This window comes from Triticum urartu, chromosome 5 (assembly GCF_003073215.2).
Source record: "Triticum urartu cultivar G1812 chromosome 5, Tu2.1, whole genome shotgun sequence".
NCBI lineage: Eukaryota > Viridiplantae > Streptophyta > Magnoliopsida > Poales > Poaceae > Triticum > Triticum urartu.
The window spans coordinates 381,110,372-381,129,198 of record NC_053026.1 but is presented as its reverse complement, the minus strand read 5'-3'; the positions used below and the strand labels follow the sequence as shown (position 1 = coordinate 381,129,198).

The window sequence follows — 18,827 nt, the reverse complement described above, 5'->3', positions numbered from 1 at the left end:
AAGCTTCAGAGTGGCATTTGCGTAGGATCTGTTCATGTTCATGCTCAGGTACACAACGTCTAATAACACCATCTACTCCTTTATAAAGATGTGGGTCATCCCAGAAGTAATGTCTTAAATCATAGAAGAACTTTTTCTTTTGCTGGTATGTGAAACTAGGTGGTATAAATTTAGCAACAATGTAATTGGCATAATCAACATACCATGGAGCAGTACGAGAAGCATTTATGACAACTAATTATTCATCAACAAAGCTATCATCAATAGGTAGTGGGTCATCAAGAACATTCTCTAACCTTGACAAGTTGTCTGCAATGGGGTTCTCAGCTCCCTTTCTATCAATAATATGCAAATCAAATTCTTGTAGCAAGAGAACCCATCCAATAAGTCTAGGTTTAGCATCTTTCTTTTCCATAAGATATTTAATAGCAGCATGATCAATGTGAACAGTTACTTTAGAATCAACAATATAAGGTCTGAACTTATCACAAGCAAATACAACTGCTAAAAATTCTTTTTCAGTAGTAGCATAATTTCTTTGGGCATTGTCTAGAGTTTTACAAACATATTGGATAACATTTAATTTCTTATCAACTCTTTGTCCTAGAACAGCCCCTAAAGCATAATCACTAGCATCACACATAATTTCAAATGGTAAATTCCAATCGGGAGGTTGAACAATAGGTGCAGAAACCAAAGCTTTCTTAAGTATTTCAAATGCTTCTACACAATCATCATCAAAGATAAAAGGAACATCTTTCTATAAGAGATTAGTCAGAGGCCGAGAGATTTTAGAGAAGTCCTTAATGAACCTCCTATAAAAACCGGCATGACCAAGGAAACTTCTTATACCTTTAATGTCCTTAGGACACAACATCTTTTCAATAGCATCAACTTTAGCTTTATCAACTTCAATACCTCTTTCAGAAATTTTATGCCCCAAGACAATACCTTCATTAACCATAAAGTGGCACTTCTCCCAATTCAAGACATGATTAGTTTCTTCACATCTCTGCAAAACTCGATCAAGGTTGCTTAAGCAATCATCAAAAGAAGTCCCATAAACAGAGAAATCATCCATGAATACCTCAACAATCTTTTCACAAAAGTCAGAGAATATGGCAGTCATACATCTTTGAAAGGTAGCAGGTCCATTGCATAATCCAAAAGGCCTACGTCTATAAGCAAAGGTACCGAAAGGGCAAGTGAAAGTTATCTTTTTCTTGATCCTCTTTTGACACATGTATTTGAGAGAAACCAGAATAACCATCTAGAAAGCAAAAATGTGTATGTTTGGATAATCTTTCTAGCATTTGATCAATAAAAGGTAAAGGGTGATGATCCTTTTTAGTAGCTTTATTTAATTTGCGGAAATCAATTACCATTCTATAACCTGTAACAGTTGTTTGTGGGATCAATTCATCTTTATCATTAGGAACAACAATAATACCTCCCTTCTTAGGGACACAATGGACAGGACTTACCCACTGACTATCAGCAACGGGATAAATTATACCTGCCTCAAGAAGCTTTAGTATTTCTTTTCTTACCACTTCTTTCATCTTAGGATTTAACCGTCGTTGGTGATCAACAACCGGTTTAGCATCCTTCTCCAATTTTATTTTGTGCTGGCATAAAGTGGGTCTGATGCCCTTAAGATCATCAAGAGTATATCCAATAGCAGCACGGTGCTTCTTCAGAGTTTTCAATAATTTCTTTTCTTCATGCTCTGAAAGGTTAGCACTAATAATAACAGGATATATCTCTTTCTCATCAAGATAAGCATATTTAAGAGTATCAAGTAAAGGCTTAAGCTCAAACACGGGATTACCCTTAGGTGGAGGAGGATCCCCTAGGATTTCAACAGGCAAGTTGTGTTTCAAAATAGGACCCTGTTTAAAGAATATTTCATCTATTTCCCTTCTTTCATTCATAAACATATCATTTTCATGGTCTAGCAAATATTGTTCTAAAGGGTCACTAGGAGGCACGGCAATAAGCAAGACTAATAATTTCATCTTTACTAGGCAATTCTTTATCATGGGGTTGTCTACGAAATTTAGCAAAATTAAACTCATGAGACATATCCCCTAAACCAACAGAAACAATATCCTTATTGCAGTCTATCTTAGCATTAACGGTATTCAAGAAGGGTCTACCAAATATAATGGGACAAAAGCCATCTTGTGGGGAACCGAGAACAAGAAAATCAGCAGAGTATTTAACTTTCCCACACAAGACTTCAACATCTCTAACAATCCCAACTGGTGAAATAGTATCTCTATTAGCAAGCTTAATTGTAACATCAATCTCTTCTATCTCAACAGGTGCAATATCATGCATAATTTCTTGGTATAAGGAATGAGGTATTGCACTTGCGCTAGAACCCATATCACATAAGCCATGATAGCAATGATCTCCTATTTTAACAGAAATAACAGGCATGCCTACAACATGTCTATGTTTATTTTTAGTATCTGGTCTAGCAATTCTAGTAGATTCATTGCAAAAGTAAATTACATGCCCATCAATATTATTGGCCAAGAGATCTTTAACCATAGAAACACTAGGTTCAACTTTAATTTGCTCAGGGGGTTTGGGTGTCTTAATATTACTTTTGTTAACCACAGTTGGAGCTTTAGCATGATCCTTTATTCTAACAGGGAAAGGTGGTTTCTCAATATAAGCACTAGGAAAAACATGATCATTATAAGTGATAGTCTTTTCTTGAACTTTAACAGGTGCAACTACTTTTACTTCAATGGGAGGATTATATTTAAACCACTTATCCTTAGGGAGATCAACATGAGTAGCAAAGGATTCATAGAAAGAAGCTACTATCTCAGAGTCAAGTCCATATTTAGTGCTAAATTCACGGAAAGCATGGGTACCCATAAAAGATTTAACACAATCAAACTTAGGTGTTATACCTGACTCCTTACCTTCGTCGAGGTCCCAATATTCATAGTTGAATTTAATTCTTTCCAATAAATCCCATTCAATAGTCTTCATCATGAAAGATCCAGTACAAGAAGTATCGAGCATGGAGCGATTACTGAGAGAAAGCCGAGCATAATTTTTTTGAATAATCATTTCTTTTGAGAGCTCATGATTGGGGCATGAATATAACATTGACTTAAGCCTCCCCCAAGCTTGAGCGATGCTTTCTACTTCGTGAGGCCAAAATTTATATATATATAATTACGATCACGATGAACAAGATGCATAGAATAAAACTTCTGATGAAATTCCAATTTCAATCGTTGGTAGTTCCATGATCCAATATCATCACATAGCCTCAACCATGTCAATGCATCTCACTTCAAAGATAAAGGGAAGACCTTCTTCTTGATAACATCCTCGGGCATACCTGCAAGCTTAAATAATCCACAAACTTCATCCACATAGATTAGGTGCAAATCAGGATGTAATGTTCCATCACCTGTGAAAGGATTAGCTAGCAGTTTCTCTATCATACCTGAAGGAATTTCAAAGTAAACATTTTCAGTAGGTTCCATAGGTTGAGGAGCAACTCTTTGCTCTACTGGTCGGGGTGAAGATACCCCGAACAACCCCCTCAAAGAATTATGTTCCATAGTAACAAGTGACAGTAAATTTCAGCACACTATATAAATTTTTCCTTACCAAATTCCACCTACCAAAGGCTCTTCACTCCCCGGCAACTGCGCCAGAAAAGAGTCTTGATGACCCACAAGTGTAGGGGATCTATCGTAGCCTTTTCGATAAGTAAGAGTGTCGAACCCAACGAGGAGAAGAAGGAAATGATAAGCAGTTTTTAGTAAGGTATTCTCTCCAAGCACTGAAATTATCGGTAACAGATAGTTTTGTGATAAGGTAATTTGTAACGAGTAGCAAGTAATAAAAGTAAATAAGGTGCAGCAAGATGGCCCAATCCTTTTTGTAGCAAAGTACAAGCCTGGACAAACTCTTATATAAAGTAAAGCGCTCCCGAGGACACATGGGAATTATCGTCAAGCTAGTTTTCATCACGTTCATATGATTCACGTTCGGTACTTTGATAATTTGATATGTGGGCGGACCGGTGCTTGGGTACTGTCCTTACTTGGACAAGCATCCCACTTATGATTAACCCCTATTGCAAGCATCCACAACTACAACAGAAGTATTAAGGTAAACCTAACCATAGCATGAAACATATGGATCCAAATCAGCCCCTTACGAAGCAACGCATAAACTAGGGTTTAAGCTTCTGTCACTCTAGCAACCCATCATCTACTTATTACTTCCCAATGCCTCCCTCTAGGCCCAAACAATGGTGAAGTGTCATGTAGTTGACGTTCACATGACACCACTAGAGGGATGACAACATACATCTCATCAAAATATCGAACGAATACCAAATTCACATGACTACTTAGAGCAAGACTTCTCCCATGTCCTCGGGAACAAACATAACTACTCACAAAGCATATTCATGTTCATAATTAGAGGGGTATTAATATGCATAATGGATCTGAACATATGATCTTCCACCAAGTAAACCAACTAGCATCAACTACAAGGAGTAATCAACACTACTAGCAACCCACAGGTACCAATCTAAGGTTTGGATACAAAGATTGGATACAAGAGATGAACTAGGGTTTGAGATGAGATGGTGCTGGTGAAGGTGTCGATGGAGATTTACCCCCTCCCAATGAGAGGATGGTTGGTGATGACGATGATGATGATTTCCCCCTCCCGTAGGGAAGTTTCCCCGGCAGAACAGCTCCGTTGAAGCCCTAGATTGGTTCCGCCTCGTGGCGGCGGATTTTCGTCCCGTGAGCTTGCTTATGATTTTTTGCTCGATGAAAGACTCCATATAGCCAAAGATGGGCATCGGAGGGCCACCAGGGGGCCCATGAGGCAGGGGCGCACCCAGGGGGTAGGGCATGGCCCCCACCCTCGTGAACGGTGGGTGGCCCCCCTCTGGTACTTCTTTCACCCAATATTTTTTATATATTCTGAAATGTGCTCCCGTGAATTTTCATGACTTTTGGAGATGTGCAGAACAGGTCTCTAATATTTGCTCCTTTTCCAGCCCAGAATTCCAGCTGCCGGCATTCCCCCTCTTCATGTAAACCTTGTAAAATAAGAGAGAATAGGCATAAGTATTGTGACATAATGTGTAATAACAACCCATAATGCAATAAAAATATGGATACAAAAGCATGATGCAAAATGGACGTATCAGTCGCCCACCTCGAAGGAGCACTCTGAGCGATGCTGATCCGCCTGTTTCTTGAAGCAATGTTGGGCGTAAAGAATTTGCTCTCGCAGACACGCCGTGTGCAGTCCCCAGTCCCAGGGCTCGCCGTCGATCATGGGCACCGTCTTGTCGTCCCAGAGAGTCATGGCGCCCAGGTTGGGTTCAACGCCATATAGAGCTTTGAAGGGGGTGCATTTGATCGAGGAGTGGAACGACGAGTTGTACCAGAATTCTGCTGTAGGTAGCCAGCAGCGCCATTGCCGGGGCGAGTCGTGCACTGCGCAACGCAAGTACATCTCCATGCACTGGTTGACGCGTTCACTCTGGCCATCCGTCTGGGGGTGGCAGGCAGTGGAGAAGTGTAACTTGGTGCCCGCGCTGGCGAAGAGTTCGCGCCAGAGTGCGCTGGTGAAGACGCGATCGCGGTCCGAGACAATAGAGCTGGGGATGCCGTGCAGCTTGATGATCTGATCCCAAAAGACCTTGGAGACCCGAGGAGCCTTGAATGGGTTTCGAAGCGGAATGAAGTGCACTGATTTGGTCAGCCTGTCCACGACCACCATGATGGAATCAAAGCCCTCCGAAGATGGTAATCCTTCCACGAAATCCATGGTGAGGTCGCGCCAGGGAGCCATTGGCACGGGCAGGGGCGTGAGCGTGCCCGCCAGCTTGGATTGCTTGTGTTTGGCATGTTGACACATGGGGCACTGCCGCACGTAGTCGGAGACGTCGGTCTTCAATCCGTCCCAGACGAAAAGTTTCTTGATGCGCTGGTAGGTGGCTGTAACGCCGGAGTGACCACCGAGCATGCTGTCGTGCAGAGCACTGATGATCTTGGTGCGCAGAGTCGTGTTCTTGCCGATCCACAAGCGCTCCTGCTTGCGGATGAGCCCCTTGTAGAGCTTGTAGCCGTCGTCGTCGGGGTTGTGGATCGCGAGGCGCGCCAGGCGATCCTGCGCATCGGTGTTCATGGCATAAGAGTTGGCCACCTCTTGCACCCATGCTGGCTGGCAGATGGAGAGCGCGTTGAGATTCAGGGTCGCGCCCACTAGAGAGAGAGCGTCCGCAGCTCCATTTTCACTACCGCGTCGGTAGCAAAACTTGAATTGAAGTCCCACCAGCTTGGCCATGGCCTTGCATTGCAAGTCGGTGGCGAGCTGCTGATCTTGCAAGTTGCAGAGACTTTTCTGATCCGTGACAATGGTGAAGGGGCCCCTCTGCAAGTACGCGCGCCATTTCTCGACGGCCACCATGACGGTGATGAACTCCTCATACGCCGACAGCTTCTGATTGCGCACGCCCAAGGCATTGCTGAGAAACGCCACCGGGTGTCCTTCCCGTGCCAGCACCGCGCCAACGCCGTTGTCGCACGCGTCCGTCTCGATCACGAACGGGCGTGTGAAATCTGGGAGCGCAAGCACAGGCACAGTCACCATTGCGCGCTTGAAGAGATCGAACACCACCTGCGCTTTCTCTGTCCACTCGAAGCCCTTCTTGGTGAGCAAACTTGTGAGCGGCTTGGCGATGATGCCGCAGTGTGCAGTGAACTTGCGGTAGTAGCCGGTGAGGCCGAGGAAGCCGTGGAGCTCGGTGGCCGTTGAAGGAGTCAGCCATGCCACCATAGCGTGTGTCTTCACCGGGTCTGTGGCGACGCCGTCCTTGGAAATGATGTGGCCGAGGTAGGAGATGCCGTCTTGAGCGAAAGAGCACTTGGACTGCTTGGCGTACAGTTGGTGCTCGCGAAGCAGAGCAAGCATGAGATGAAGATGCTCCAGGTGCTCCTCCAGAGTTTCGCTGAAGATCAAAATGTCATCCAAAAATATGATCATGAACTTACGCACGTACTTGGCGAAGATTGCATTCATCAGGCACTGGAACATTGCCGGTGCGTTCGTCAGCCCGAATGGCATGACCTTGAAGTGAAAGTGGCCATGGTGTGTCTTGAACGCCGTCTTCTCTTCGTCGCCCGTGCACATGCATATTTGGTGGTACCCAGCGCGGAGGTCTAGCTTGGAGAAGAAGGCCGCTCCAGCTAGCTCGTCGAGCAATTTGTCCACGATGGGCAGGGGAAATTTGTTCTTGACCATGGCGTCGTTGAGCCGGCGATAGTCGATGCAAAAGCGCCAGGTGCCGTCCTTCTTCTTGACGAGCAGCACGGGTGCAGTGAACGGGCTCATACTGTGCTCAATGACACCCGACTGGAGCATCTCGTGGACTTGGCGCTCGATCTCGTCCTTCTACAGGGGCGAGTAGCGGTACATGCGCGAGTTGGCGGGGCGCACATCGTCCACCAGGGTGATGGCGTGATCATAGCAGTGGTGAGGAGGCAGGCCCTTGGGTTTGGCGAACACGTCGGTGAAGTCCGTCAGAACGCTCTGACCACTTGGTGGAATTTTGGTTGCGGGTGGCTCGAGTGCGCAGGGCTAATCCAGCATGGCCATGTACCAAATGTCGTTGCCGGCTTGACATTTGCACAATTTCTCTGGCTTGATCTCCTCCACCTGCTCGTGCTGCTTCGGTTGAACACCTTGCAGGGTGATCATGGCGCCGTGGTGCTCGAAGGTCAGCGTCTTGTCGAGCCAGTGGCAACTCATCGGACTGAACTGCTCCAACCAGTCCATGCCGAGCACGCCGTCGTAAGCTCCCAACTCCAGTTGACGCGTATCTGTGGTGAAGGTGTGGCCTTAATCCACCAGTTCAACCCTTGCACCATGCTGTTGCAGGTCATGCGCTCGCCGTTGGCCACATGGACCTCCACCGCGGGCATAGGAATAGTTGGAGCATGCACGCGCTCGGCGAACGCCTTGGAGACGAAGCTGTGCATGCTCCCTGAGTCCACCAAAAGGAAAGTGACTTGATTGCCGACGAGCACACGCAGACGAATGGTGCACGACGACTTGGTGCCGGCGACCACATGGGTGGAGAGCATGCAACAATCGGGCGCAGGGTCTTGATCAGCTGGTGCATCGAGCAGGTCCAGGGTGTGCACCGCATCGTCACTAAGCACTTCTCCATAGTTGCTGACTTGAATCGTGAGCAGTTGCGTGGCCGTCTTGCATCGGTGGTCGCGGGAGTAGCGCTCACCGCATTTGAAGCAGAGCCCGTTGGCGCATCGGTGCTCTCGCAGTTGCTGCTCGCGCGCCAGGTCATCATTGGGGGTGGCCGCGCCGCCTGGCCATGGCGCCCCCACGGTGCAGGGAGGAAGTGGCAGCGGCGGCGGTGGTGGTGGTGGTCGCCCTGCCGGAATGATCCGTGCTCGAGCATGTTGCGTGCCCGCCTCTTCTTCTATGATCCGGGCCAACACCGCTGCACGCGTGATGCTTGACGGCTCCTGAAGGCGGACCGCAGCCGGCAGATCGTCGCGCAAGCCCAACAGGAATTGGGTGATGAACAGCTTGGGGTTGAGCGACGCATCGAGGGCGAGAAGGTGATACATGTGGGTCTCGAACCCCGTCCTATACTCGGAGACGGTGCCGGTTTGGCGAAGTTGCAGCAGTTTATGCATTTCCATCTCAAATTCGTCTGGTGCGAATTCGTTGATGATGGCCGCGGCGAACTCCTCCCACGTCGGCAAGCGATGTGTTTGTCGGTACGCCTGGTACCAGTGCGCGGCGTGGCTGTCGATGTAGAGCAAGGCCGTGGTCACCCAGATATGCGGAGGAACGCGATAGAGGTCGAAGTAGGTGATGCAGCGGTCGATCCAAAGGCTGGGTGCGTCGCCGTCGAAGTGCGGAAAGTCGTGCTTCGGCGGCTTGACCGTGTACTCCTCGCGCTGCCTGGTGCATGCGTCGCGGCCCGCCATGAACGCATTCGTCTTCCCCACGCCCACGTACGACAGTGTGTGCTGCGTGGGTAGCAGAGGTGGGTCGTTGTTAGCGAGGCGGACGGCTGGGCCTTGAGGATGAGATCCGCAGATGTGCTCCAGCGACATCATCGCAGAGGCCTGGGTGTCGCTGTCGTGGTGGTCGGCGGTGTGCGCTAGGTGGCGCTTTGCTGCTGACGGCGAAGGTGGGAGCTCGCGCTGCTGCCAAACCTCGTCGACGTCATCTTGGGTGAGGTCCAGCTTCTTGCGGATGTGCGCCAGATCTGCGGAGACTTGCGTATTGAACGCGATCTGGGCCTCGCGCTGCTTGTTGCCCGCAAGCGTGGTCTCATCGAAGCGCTTCAAGAGCGCCTGCAGCATGCTTTTGAGCTCTCCCGTGGATCCGACATGGCAGAAATGATGTGGCGAGTTTGAGCAGAAGGTTTGCTGGGAGGCACCGTCGCCCTCGCTCCAAATCAGGCCAACCCTGCTGGGGATTTCGAGCAGATCTCGCCGGAGCAAGACTGCACCCGCAGCGGTGGATGTTCCGGCTAGATCGAGAGGATTTGAGGGGCAACGCAAAAAAATTTGGGTGGGCAAAACCTAGCTCTGATTACCAATTGTCACGAACTCATCATCGCAAGAGGGGATCGGAGAGGGGAAGGGGATGAGATCGAGACTTGGGGAAGAGGATTCTTTCCGAGGGAGGAGGTACAGGTTAGGTGAGAAAGGTTCAGAGAATCATCATACACAACACACCCACGCCTACTGGCTCCAGCTGGCTAAATAGCCAAGCCACACTTGGCAACTTGCCTTACAGGTGGGTCCTTGCTCGCAGGCAGCGGGGCCCATCGAATCACGCGTCCACCGCATCAGCTCCTGGTGATGTCGGTGTGGCAAACTGTTCGGCTTTAGGGTGCTTTTGCTCCAGGGGACTCGTGTTGGATCACCCCGCTTTAGGAGGCTGGATTTGATAATGTTGTTCTAGATGTTCAGTAGCTTGATGGGCACCAGGGTAGGGTGCCTGTTATCTTACCTGGCTTTTACTTTTGCTGCACTTGACTGACATTCCTTTTTCTTAAAGGAAATATATCATTTCATTAAAATTCAGGCACAACAAGATCGCTGGCTAATAAGTTTACAATACTGCTAGGGACATCATCCACCCAAAAGCAATCCTAGGACTCATTTCTCACCCCGACCTGGGAAAGTTCATGCGCTATGGTGTAACATACACGACTACTAAAAGAGAACTTGAAAGACTCAAAATTTGAAACACTTATCACCAGTACGCCGATCTTTGCCATATCAAACCCCTTGTTGTTCAACGCTTTCACAAGATTGGGAGCATCAGACTCTCAAAATTAATTTGGTTTGCGCCAAGTCTGATAGCCCCATCAATAGCAGCAAGGCACACCACTGCTTCAGAATGAAGTAAATCTCTCAGGTGCATAGATATTCCCGTGCCAGCAGCAGCAAAATCATCTCTGAGGACTAGAAACTGGCTCCCCTGTGTTGGCTTTCTTGCTGACATCCCACCACTCCCACACAAGATAAGAGCCCTCAGCTGGGAGGCACTATCAGCTTTCCACAATTCACCAAGCATCTCATGGGAAGAGTTGTGCTTAACCAAGATTTCCCTAAGATGACCCAACACCAGCCTGCTCCGACATTCTTTTACCTTACATTTGAGGAAAATGTGTCCGCCGTCTCATTCAACCGATGACACACTGGGCAGGCTGTGTCCAGTTCCACGCCCAACCTCTGAATCTTCATCCTGTTTGCCAAACTGTTGTGAGCAAGGCGCCACACAAACATTTTGAACTTATTGGGACCCCACAACTTCTGAATTTTCTTACAGTTGAAATTTCCAGTGCTGCTCCCTTTTGTTTCCACGGGGGTAGCCATTGATCCTATTTACAGGGTAAAAGTTACTTCCCATCATTGGAATATTTTGCTTGTGTTTTGTGGGAAAAGTGTGAATATCTTGAATGAGGGCAAAAATGGATTTCCTGGATAAAACGATGGAACTAATGTAAATTTCAGAGTAGTGATGTTGAAATCAGTTGATGAGGACAGACTGTTAGATCCTTTGGATTGGATAGGTTAGATCATTCCGGTGAACCTACCTTCTGCTTGTCCAGATGAACTCGATCCAGCGCCGGCCATGGTGAAATAGGGGCCAGTGATGGCAGAAAGATGGCGGCGGTGGTGTGCTTCCCGTGAGCACCGCGCTAACCCTAGATCGGTAGGGATTGTAGGTGGGGATTGTGGCAGCGATTAACCTCGTAAGTCATGCCCCAACCCCCACCTCTATTTATATATAGCGCGGGTCACAAGGGCCCACAAACCATGGTTTGGTTGGGCGCCCCCCATCAGGGCGCGAGTCAGGGGCTCGTTCGACCTGTTGGGTTCGAACGGGAGAGAGATCAACCTAACATTCTCCCTCTTGATCTCAACTTTACTTTTAACCTTATACTTTCTATTTTATTTGTTTCATCACATATTGGTACATAGAGCATGTTTCATCGTCACAGCTCAATTTCCTATAGAATCATTCAGCTACAACATACATTTTGTTCAGAAACAAATTCTGTTGCTTTTGGGCCTATCCAGGAATCATAAGGCTTTCCCTTAAACCCATGCCGGCTAAGTGTTCCTTGAACACATTGGGTGGTAAGCCTTTCGTTAGCGGATCCACAAGCATATCCTTTGTCCTTATATGCTCGAGACTTATAGTTTGATCCTGTATTTTATCTTTCACAACATAATACCTTATCTCTATTGTTTTGGCAGCATTACTCAACTTGTTGTTGTGAGCATAGAATACTGTGGGTTGGTTGTCACCGTACATCTTTAGTGGTTTGTGAATACAATCTACCACTTTCAAGTCGGGTACAAATTTCTTTAGTCGTATCGCCTACCCTGTGGCTTCGAAGCATGCTATGAATTCTGCATACATCGTGGATGATGCAACTATCGACTATTTGGAGCTTTTCCACGAAATAGCTCCCCAGCGAGAGTGAAGACGTATCCTGACGTGGATTTTCTATCATCTCTCCCCCCCCCCGCAAAATCTGCGTCTGAATACCCTTTTATCTCCAGGGAATCACTTCTCCTGTATATTAGCATGTAGTCCTTAGTGCCTTGCGCATAACACAATGCTTTCTTTACCATCTTCCAGTGCTCCATACCTGGATTCTCTTGATATCTACCGAGTACCCCGGTGATAAAAGCTAAGTCAGGGTGAGTGCACACTTGTGCATACTGTAAGCTGCCAACTGCCAAAGCATATGGTACTGCTTTCATTTGATCGATCTCGTACTGGTTCTTGGGACATTGGATTTTCCCAAAACTATCGCCCTTGACTATTGGAGAAGGTGTGGCTTTACTCGCATGCATATTATACCTTTTAAGAACCTTTTCTATATATGCTTTCTGCGATAGTCCTAAGACTCCATTCTTCCTATCTCGGTGAATTTCTATGCCCAAAACATATGATGCTTCACCAAGATCTGTTATGTCAAAATTTGAGGATAAGAACTTCTTTGTTTCTTGTACTAGACTAACATCACTACTAGCAAGCAAGATATCATCCACATAGAAGATTAGGAAAATATATTTCCCATTTTTAAACTTTGCATAAATGCAGTTATCCTCAATATTTTCTTTAAATCGTTTGATTAAACTTTAAATACCACTGTCTAGAGGCTTGCTTTAATCCATAAATGGATTTCTTCAAGCGGCATCCCATATTTTCCTTGACTTCCATGATAAAACCCTTAGGCTGTTTCATGTAGACATTTTCTTTTAAATCACCATTCAGAAATTTTGTCTTAACATCCATTTGATGTAACTCTAAATCAAAATGAGCAACTAATGCCATTATGATTCTGAAGGAATACTTACATGAGACTGGAGAAAATGTCTCATTGTAATCTATCCCTTCTCTTTGTGTAAATCCTTTTGCCACGAGTCGTGCTTTATACTTTTCTACATTCCCTTTAGAGTCATACTTAATTTTGTAGACCCATTTGCAGCCTACTGTTTTGGCTCCTTTAGGAATTTCCTCTAAGTCCCAAACATCTTTGGAACTCATCGATTTCATCTCGTCTTCCATTGCCTTCATCCACTTCGATGAATGAGGGCTTCTCATGGCTTCTTCATATGAAGTGGGATATTTTTCCATATGAACCATTTCTGTGTTATAAACTTCAAAGTCAGTAGAAATAGCTGACTTTCTTGGTCTTGTAGACCTTCTAAGGGCCTCACTTTCTGGCACATTTTGTGCCTCAACTTCTAGCACTTCTTCTAAAATTTGTTGTTGCACCTCCCTTTCATGCTCAACAACGGGTTCAGTCGGCTCCTGACGGACAGGTTCCGGGTCTACTCCCATAGTTGTCATGGATAGTGTTGCAACTGGTAGTGAGAAAAATGGCTCCTGAATCATCGGATTAGGTGCATGCACCCACTTCTCCTCAAGATCAATTTTCCGAGCTACCAAGCTCCCCCTCATCATTTCATCCTCTAAGAAGACTGCATGTCTTGTTTCTACAAACTTTGTATATCTGTCTGGGCAGTAGAAACGAAAACCTTTTGATCTATCTGGTTAGCCAATGAAGCGGCAACTTACTATTTTGGGATGTAACTTTGCAATGTTTGGGTTAAACAGTTTGGCCTCAGTAGGGCACCCCCACACCCTGAAATGTTGTAGGGAGGGCATCCTTCCTGTCCATAGCTCGTACGGTGTTTTGGGCACCGACTTGCTTGGTACTCTATTGAGAATGTGAATGGCGGTTTTAAGCGCCTCCATCCATAATCCCAATGGCAAGTTGGAATAACTCATCATGCTGCGCACCATATCCATAAGTGTACGGTTGTGCCTTTCAGCTACTCCATTTTGCTGAGGCTCGCCCGACATTGAATACTGGGCTACTATGCTAGTCTCTTGCAAGAACTTCGCAAAAGGTCCAGGGACTTTGCCATATGGAGTGTGCCAACCGTAGTACTCTCCCCCACGGTCGGACCTTACTATCTTTATTCTTTTATCATGTTGATTTTCAACTTCAGCTTTGAATATTTTAAATTTATCCAACGCTTCAGATCTTTCTTTGATTGGATAAATATAACCATAGCGAGAGTAATCATTTGTGAATGTTATGAACGAGTCATATCCATCCACACTTTTCACAGGAAATGGTCCACAAATGTCAGTGTGGATGATTTCTAGTGTGCTTGTGCTATGGATTGCACCTTTTTTTGATTTGTTTTATATACTTTCCTTTAATGCAATCTACGCATTGTTCTAAGTCTGAGAATTCTAACGGAGGAAGAATTTCACTTTTGACTAACCTTTCTATTCTCCCCTTCGAAATATGGCCCAAGCGACAGTGCCATAATTTCGATGAGTCGAATGTTCTCTTTCTTTTCTTTTGTTCTTTATTCGACGCGGAAACATGTACTTTCACATTGCGAACGGAATAAACTTTTTCACGAAGTGATAACAAATAAAGCTCATCATGTAGTAAAGCATCACCCACATAAGCATTATTATACCATATGGCACACTTGCCGTGTCGAAAATAACACTCATAATTTTCTTTGTCCAAACATGAAACACTAATTAAGTTTCTATTACATGAAGGAACATAAAGAAAATCTCTAAGTAGAAGCTTGAATCCATCAGCTAACTCCAAGGAGATGTCGCCGACAACTTCAACTTCCGCTTGAATTCCATTTGCTACTTCAATTCCTCTTTCTCTTCTTAGCGTAGTCCGGGTCGAATGGAATCCCTTGCTTTGCGATTAAGGACTTCAGCCAAACAGGGCAGTCTTTCTTGTAATGCCCGGTCTTCTTACAGTGGAGACAAGTGTCTTTATCCACTGGGAAAGGCTGTTGCTGAAGCTGATGCTGATAGGGAGCTTTTCCTTGGGGCTTTGAAGGAGAACTTTTGTTGTTTTGATTGTAATTCTTTTTCTTTTGATCCTTCACATAGTTGAGTGAACCACCATGTGAGGCTTTGAGTCTGTCCTCTTCTTGGACACACATTGCTATTGTCTTTTCAATGTCCCATGTTCCAGGTGACATACTGTAGTTCACAACAAAAGTTTCAAACTCCTTTGGCAGTGAAGCCATGACCAGGTGGACCAGGAGCTTTGTTTTGATCTCCAAATCCTCATCCATGGTCTTTAGCTTTGCTGCCATATTGCTCATCCTAAGGATGTGCTCTCTTATTCCATGACTACAACCTGTGTAGCGTTCTGTCACCAGTTGTTCTAACACATGGGTGGCATATATCTTTGAAGAGCCAGTGAACCGACTCTTTATCTTTGTAAGCAACTTCCCTGCGGAAGTGCACTCTGCAATGGAGCCCACAATGATGCTCTCACTTGTATTCTTTATAAATGCCATGCACTTTTTGTTTGCATTGGCCCACTTTTGGTTTTCTATGATGTATGACATCTCCAAAGGAGCATAATCTCCCCTCTTTTTAGCCCACGTAGCACAATCATCAGTGGCCTTTCTTACTGGTTCTGTAGGTCTGAGCGGCTGTGGTTCATCCAGAACCCAGTCCAGATCAGCATAGACAAATGCCAGTTCAACTTTCTTCCTCCACTCAGTGTGATTGTCACCTCTGAGTGTCGGAACATTTTTTAGGCAACTCATCAAGTGAAAGCCTCCTGAAATCACAATTTAAGTGACATCAGTATAACAATCATATGCATTAATCTAATGTTGGTCAAAATAAACATACAATTGTCTATGCAATTAAATCTATATTATCGTTGGGCAAAATATTAGAAATAAATGCACCTTTAAATTTCAATAATAAAACATGATCATGTTATTAATAACATTGGTCATAAAACTAACATATTCATATTCATTCTAATAATCACTTTAACATGCTCTTAAAAACATAATTCTATCTAAACTTTTATTTTCTTTGTAAAAGAGCACTATTAATTACTTACGCAGCGGAAAAACATGAATAAAAATCATGAACTTTTTATTATTTATAGAAACTTTTCTTTGACCAAATAAAAATTCATGAACTTTATTATTTTCTTTTTAAAATTCATGAACATTTCATTTTCTGGTTACTTTTATATTTTCTAAAACAAAAATAGCAATAGTGAAGCCTAGCGCACGCGGCCCACAGCGGAAAAGGAACGGCCCACGGCCTGTCTACTACGCACCGCGGCGCGGCAGCCGGCCTGGGCGGCCCGCAGCTGCAATTTCAGCCCAGCATGCGGCTGCGCCCGCCTCTACTTTTGGCCCGGCAGCCTAGCGGGTTCTAGGGTTTACTTGTGGCCGTTGGATCAGATCCGACGGTCCAGCGCGCCGATCGTTGGATCAAGACCAGCTAGTGACGCAGCCACGGCGAAACCCTCGCTCCTTTCCCCCTGCTCGCCGCTCTCATTGTCTCTCGCGCCTGGAGCGAGTGCGGCCACCAACGGCGGGCAGTCCGGCCGCCGGCGACGGGGTCGAAGACCACCGCGCCGCACGTGCCTCGTGCTCGCTTCTCTTTCATCCCGTTCCCCCTCTCTTTTCTTCTTATTTCTTCCTGTTGCAGAGTGGGCGGGGCCCGTGATCCAATCTTTCCCTGCAGCGGTAGTCGACGGGGCGGCTCTGTGAGCTAGCGACAGTTGCTGATGGCCCGTCTGCGCCACGTGCCGCACTCTCCTCCCCCGCGAACTTTCTCCACCACTAGCGCCTCCTCTGTCCGATGCGGACGACAATTGTGGCGGAGCTTTCGGACGGCGGCGCCGTGGCCTTCCCCCTCGCCGGCTGCGCGTCCACCTCTCGGTGAGCGCGTCGCCGTCGAGCGGTTTGGTCGCGGTGCCCTTTGCCCCTCATGGGGTGGTGTTATTCTTCCCCGCACCTCGGCTTGCCGATGCGTGTGGGGATTGAGAGGAACGGCGCGACCGGAGCGGCGGCGCAACTTTTTTTTTTGAGATTTCTTTGCCCTGTCTAGGGCTCTTGGGGGAGGGGATTTCTTTCTGTGATTTCTTTTCTACCGAAGATCTTAGCCTTGCATGGCTCTAATACCATTGTTAGATCCTTTGGATCGGATAGGTTAGATCATTCCGGTGAACCTACCTTCTGCTTGTCCAGATGAACTCGATCCAGCGCCGGCCATGGTGAAGTAGGGGCCGGTGATGGCAGAGAGATGGCGGCGGTGGTGTGCTTCCCGTGAGCACCGCGCTAACCCTAGATCGGTAGGGATTGTAGGTGGGGATTGTGGCAGCGATTAACCTCGTAAGTCGTGCCCCGACCCCCACCTGGTTTGGTTGGGCGCCCCCGATCAGGGCACGAGTCAGGGGCCCGTCCGACCCGTTGGGTTCGAGAGAGATCAACCTAACACAGACTTGTTTCACATGGTGTTGTTTGGTTTAGGCCAGGGTTATGCTCTTATTTGGACCAGCACATGCAGAAGCAGGTGTCATTTTGTAATGGAAGTAAGTTGTCTTCTTTGAATACTAGTGTATGTGAGTGAGTGCTAAAGGGATTTGAAATGTGACTTGTTCTTGACATAAATGCCATTTTCGTCTCCATTGGAGACTGATGGATTCTATTCTCTTCCTCATCAACTTGGGTAAAGCTTTTTTTTAAGGAGGGTCACGCCCGGCCTCTGCATCAGAATGATGCTGGCAGCCATACCATTCTTCCTCATCAACTTGTGTGAAGCAGACCATACCATTCGCGAAGAAGGAAACTGCGGCATCCTTTGTGGACTTAACTCTTTAGAGATTCTGGTATACTCCTATTTGAAGATGAATTCTGGTACTAGGATCTAGTTTGAAGAATTTTTCTACTCCCTCTGATCTAAAATTGTACTAGGGCTGCGACAATTAATTTGGATTGGAGGGGGTATTACCTTTTGTGAGCTTAAAGTGACTCTACTACTTCTTCATAGCCATCAAACTAACTTTTAATCTCAAGAATCAGTGCTGACGGAAGTACACGGGCCATTGCTTTAAGTGCGCAATCCCATGGGGTGGTGATTGGAAAGTGAAAGGCTATGGGGACAGGAAATTCTTAGCTCAATTCCCATCTCTCGCTACGCTTAGCAAAATGACTGAATATCCTTAGTTTGGTCTGAAGGGAACCAATGTGAGTGTGAAGGTTGTTGAGTGGAATTCGGCTTCTATGGCTAAGTTTAAATTGTTCTGTGTGTGGGTAAGAATTTACGGGATACCGGAATCTCTGCTGCATAGGGACGGTTTTGAGGAAATTGCATCTTTGCTGAGCACTGTGCAGGATGTAGACATATAAGAGTACAGAAAGTCGGACTGGTGTGATGAGTTTTAAGATGTTTATGAGATGAAAATTTCACACAGCGGGGATAGCTCAGTTGGGAGAGCGTCAGACTGAAGATCTGAAGGTCGCGTGTTCGATCCACGCTCACCGCAAACCAACTTCTTTTGCTTTTACGGCCTAATATTTTCTTCAGGCAGGTTCAGTAGCACTATTTGCTAAGCGAGGGAGCTAAACTAGCTTAAACTTTTAACAGTGGCCGTATTTAATTTGTCTTTTTTCACCTGCTGCCTTGTTGGACATTGTACTATCACTTCTCAATCTGCATGCATATCAAAGGTAGTTTTTTATATTGTACAACATGATACAAAACAATGTCAAAGGTTGTGCTTGCCAGTTTAACTATGTCGAATTGCACGGATGAACACAGACCGTGGGCAGAATTCGAGATCAACATCACAACAGATGCAAGAGCAATCTACCAGGCAGCGGTGCACACAACTATTGGCAATGGCAACACGACCCTATTCTGGG

The 18,827-nt window shown here is 46.2% G+C and overlaps 1 non-coding gene across 1 annotated transcript; it reads left to right on the top strand.

Moving 5' to 3' along the window:
• Window positions 1–18,375: 18,375 nt before the first annotated feature.
• Window positions 18,376–18,448, top strand: TRNAF-GAA. Its single transcript has one exon. It is a non-coding gene; the product is annotated as a tRNA-Phe (tRNA).
• Window positions 18,449–18,827: the final 379 nt, after the last annotated feature.